This window comes from Limulus polyphemus, unplaced genomic scaffold (assembly GCF_000517525.1).
Source record: "Limulus polyphemus unplaced genomic scaffold, Limulus_polyphemus-2.1.2 Scaffold619, whole genome shotgun sequence".
In the NCBI taxonomy this organism is placed as follows: Eukaryota; Metazoa; Arthropoda; class Merostomata; order Xiphosura; family Limulidae; genus Limulus; species Limulus polyphemus.
In genome coordinates this window covers 140,290-145,145 of record NW_013666229.1, presented here as the reverse complement: position 1 = coordinate 145,145, position 4,856 = coordinate 140,290, and the positions used below count along the sequence as shown (strand labels likewise).

At 34.4% G+C, this 4,856-nt stretch overlaps 1 protein-coding gene across 1 annotated transcript in view; it reads right to left on the bottom strand.

Moving 5' to 3' along the window:
- LOC111085788 overlaps window positions 1-4,856 on the bottom strand; it is a 42,496-nt gene that overhangs the window by 3,610 nt on the left and 34,030 nt on the right. The window lies entirely within an intron of this gene.

The following is a 4,856-nucleotide window of genomic DNA, read 5'->3' as shown; positions in this document are numbered from 1 at the left end:
AAACTTATATTAAGTTTTTCTTCACTTACCCTATTTAAGCCGTCTCCAGCCATTATCATTCAACATATATATATATATGTGTGTGAATTTTCAAGTTTTTATTCACTTCACAATTTCACACTACTTGTTACATTTTAATTTTCAATTTTAATAAAAGTCACCAGGTTTGTCAGCAGCTTTACTGAAAATCTGTAGTTACCACCCTGTAGCTAAATATATAAAAATGGCGCTACAACGGCGGCTTCTTCGATATTAGACATTGTCAATTCTCTCTCAGGTCATCAGAGAGACCGACGCGGTCTTGCACGGTACTATTATTCGTTCGCACACGCGAGTGGCCCTTTTCAGGCCATTTCCATGAATGTACAACGTAGGTTTTTTGTGTGTGGCCCTTTTCAGGCCATGTCCATAAATGTACAACGTAAGTTTTTTTGTGGCTCTTTTCAGGCCATGTCCATAAATGTACAACGTGGGTTTTTTTGTATGTGGCTCTTTTCATGCCATGTCCATAAATGTACGTCGTAGTTTTTTTTTGTTTTCCAGCAAATATTTTTCTTTTTTCGTTCGTTGTCAACGTAAATGTTTGTTCACACAAACAGTTCCATAAATACCTATAGAAAAACATACAGCACTAATCTTATTTATACTTATAAATAAAATCAGCACTATATCTAGCTCCTGGTTTACCCAGTAGTAGGTGGCCAAAGGTTACATAACTAATTTAACAGATTTAATTTAGTGGTGAGAGGTGTTTACGTCTATTTCCATCATGTATGATAAAGTTTTCAGAGTTCTTAATGATGTATTTTTGTTAACATTTTTGTGGAAGTAATTTATTGATCTGTTTTGTCTGACAACATGAGGATGTTTGTGTAATTGTGTAAGAAGGTTGTGTTTGTGCATCTAGGAACTCTGTATGCTTTAATAGTTATTGAATTTTGGACTGTCTGTAACCTGTATATTTGTGATTTGGTTACATTTAACTAAACTGAGCAGGTAAACTCTACCACTGGGCATATGTAGGTTTTATATATTTTGAGTATGTTTTAAGTTATTGTGCCCCTGTTGTTGCCAGTCGGACGTCGTACGTAATTAACTCTTTGCTAAATTTTGTTTCTAATTTCATTTATATGCTTAGTCCAATTTAGTTTAGAATCGTAGGTTAGGCACAGGAATTTGGCTGATGTGGCTACCTGGAGAAGAGCTTTATAGAGATATAATTTTAGGAGCTGTCTGCTCTTCTTTTTGATTTTGTGAAAAATATGATTTGTGTTTTGGGGACATTTATCTTAATTCTCGGTCTGTTACAGTAGTTTTTTATTTCATTTAATCACGGTTATAGTACATGAACTCTTTCAGATAGCGACATCATTCACAAACTGGAGACAAAAGCAGAAATCTGGATGTGACAGAGGTATTTCATTCACTTACACGATGAATACTATAGGGTTAACTACCCCTCCTTGCGGGACACCTGTTTCCAGGGTAAAGTACTCCGTGTAGGTGCCCGACACATTAATTCCAAAGTTCCCGTTGTCTAGAAAGTTGGAGAGCCAGTGAATAATACCTCCCGGTAGTTTTATTTTTGATATCTGGTATTTTAATACGTTGTGCCATACAGTGTCGAATGCTTTCTGTACATCGACAAAGTATGCAACAGAACATTCGTTTTGGTTAAAACTGTCCACTATGGTTTCTGTGAGTTTTTACCAGATGGTCTGTTCTTTGTTTTGTTTTTTTCCGGGACCCGTTTTGTATTTCAAGTAATTTTGATGTCAGTTCGAGATAAGCCAAAAGTCTTGAAATGGTGATTTTTTTCTACTAATTTTCCAAGACAGCTGGTTAGACTGATAAGTCTGTAGCTTTCTGGTTTACTTGCTGGCTCTAGCTTCCAAGAAGTTAGTATGTAATCTAATTTTAGGAATATATTGCATATGGCCTCTAGATTTTCGTACAATCGTGGTGTGCTTTTTTAAATATATATATATATTGTATTTTGTCATTTCCTGGAACCTTATTTTCGTCTTATGTTTCTACCACTGTTATTGGTTTCTTGAGGTGTGTTATCCTGAGTATCACAACTTCTTTGTTGGACCGACAGGGTTTTGTTTATGAAGATGGCTATTAACTTTATTGTAGAATGATGTGTTCATTGTAGGTTCTTTGATGTTTTGTATGTGTTTTTTGTGTTTGTGTTAGTTAAGACGTTACTGTATTTTAGAATGGGATATAAGTGTTTATTTGTATTATTTCCATTAAATCTTTTTAAGTTGACACCAGAAGTCTTTTGGGTCTGTGTGTGTGTGTGTGTGTGTTAAGTTGTGAGCAATATTGATTCCAATTATCAGCTTTTAATATTTTTATTTTGTTTCTTATAGTATTTCTGAGTGTATTTAGTTTGGTTTTTAGTTAGGGGTTTTGCGTGTTCATGTAAGTTTTAATACTTTTTCTGCGTTTTTTTTAGTGTATTAAGGAGTTGTTCATGAGATTTCCATATTTAATTGTGATTTGTGTTGTTCTTGGGATACATATTTCTGTTGCATTTATAAGGTACTCCGTGATTGTACAGCAGTAATTATTATACAATAATTAATAGTTTATATATTAATCGTTGTTGTTTTCTGGCAGATTATTCTTTGGCATTTCCTGATATCTTGTCGAGTTTGCTTTTCTGTAATTAAATTAAGGGATATTTATTTGTTGATTATAATTTAGGATAGAGATCGAAGTTGCACCAAATTACCAGATGATCACTGTCTATATCCTCCAGAACTAGAACATATACATAAATCTAAAATAACACTGCTATTACTAGCATAACAGGTACTTGTCATTGAGTAAGATACTATCGGTATCTTTTATGAATTTTATGAATAACAAAACCAAACTCAAATGTACAGCATGTTTATACAACGGTTTCGCCATCTATTGAGAAAATGTATGAATACCTTTCTCGTCCCTAAATGGAGCTTTATATTTATAATAATATAAGTGCGTGTCTGTGTGTTACCGCCATAACTCCAAGAGGAAAGAACCTAGAAACCTGAAATTTTGCACACATACTAAGTGGACCCTGAGGGTTTGTGCGTGAGCGCATCTTTTTATGAGGCAAGGTAGGGAAAAACCACATAGGAAAGAATATGTGACCGTCATATCTCCAAGAGGAAATAACCTAGAAACCTGCAATTTTGCTCCCTTACTGAGGGTGTGGACCTGGGCATTACTTATCTTATCATTATATCTTATCTTTATATGGTTCCTTATATTACAAATAGAAATCACAGACAAACAGAAACTCATCTGCGCGGTGTGCACCTGTGTATTATTACTTATCTGTTGTTTTTTTTTGTTGGTTTTTGAATTTTGCGCAAAGCCACACGAGGGCTAACTGCGCTAGCCGTTCCTAATTTTGCAGTGTAAGACTAGAGGGAACGCAGCTAGTCATCACCACCCACCGCCAACTCTTGGGCTACTCTTTTACCAACGAATAGTAGGATTGACCGTCACCTTATAACACCCCCATGGCTGAAAAGGCGAGCATGTTTGGTGTGACAGGGATTCGAACCCGCGACCCTCAGATTGCGAGTCGAGTGCCTTAACCACCTGGCTATGCCAGGCTCAATTATTACTTATCTACGTGCGTTACCAAGGTTTTGATATATGAATGAAATTCTCTGAGGTACTATCAATTCAAGAATAATCAACAACATCAGTAGAAACCTTTCGGTGTACTAACAATATCTCTTAGTTGCAAAGTCAGTGAATATTACTTCTCTCAACAATAGCAGAATCGGCTTCTTGTGTAACAGTGACAGTTTTTTTTTTCCAATACAGTGATTATACTGTTCCTTTTAACAATATCGGAGTAACAGTGACACTTTCTTAGTTATTTAATAATGACTATAGTTTTCCTTAATAACATTCAATATTAATTTTTGATTTATCAATGTCATTCTAGTTTTGATTACCAAATCAGTGAACACTGTTTTTCTCAACATCGCGATGGAGTAAATAAGTAGGTCATTCAGAATCTATACTGTTACAATAATTGTATCAAACATTAGTTAACGGTGCATTTCCTTACATTACAAATAGAAATCACAGACAGACAGACACGCACGTGCGTGCGCGTCTTTTTAATATTGTTGTTAGTCTATGTGTTGAAAGTATCAAATAAAATCTAAAAACTCTACAAAACGAACTATTCTATCTGGATAAATGTATTTCCGCTTTTATGACTCCTCTTATTTTGAGAAATCAAACGTGATGTGACGCGATGGCTTTTATAGAGATTAGATAACGTGACGTATAGTGGCATCTATAATTATCTATAATAATGTTATTATTATCAATATTCTTGCGACTTTTCTATGTCTCTGGGAAATAAAGAAATGTTTACAATATTTTTGACTATTCTTCTATGCTAAAATAGGTTCAGAATACACACACTGACATACTCAACTAGAATATATCAACCTAATAATCGGGTACTTTCGCTAGTATAATAATAATCACAAAAATTATGACATTACTAAGAATATAGTTGGTATTAGTAACTTAGGTAACATAATAATATCTTATACAGCCGTTGGTATTAGTAACTTAGGTAGCATAATAATATTGTTACGTCTCCGTTTGTTAATTAATTTTCCGTAACTTCGTTCCGACGAAATTTTAGTGACACAAGTCCTTACTTAATAAAACTGGTTTATTCTTTCCGAATATAACTTTATGATACACTTAATTTCAACAGTCGTGCTATAACAAACACTATAACGAACGAACGTTAACTTCAACAATACCCTGTGACTGCAGATCAATTACTCACTACCTACACATTGTTCTGTCACGTTGTG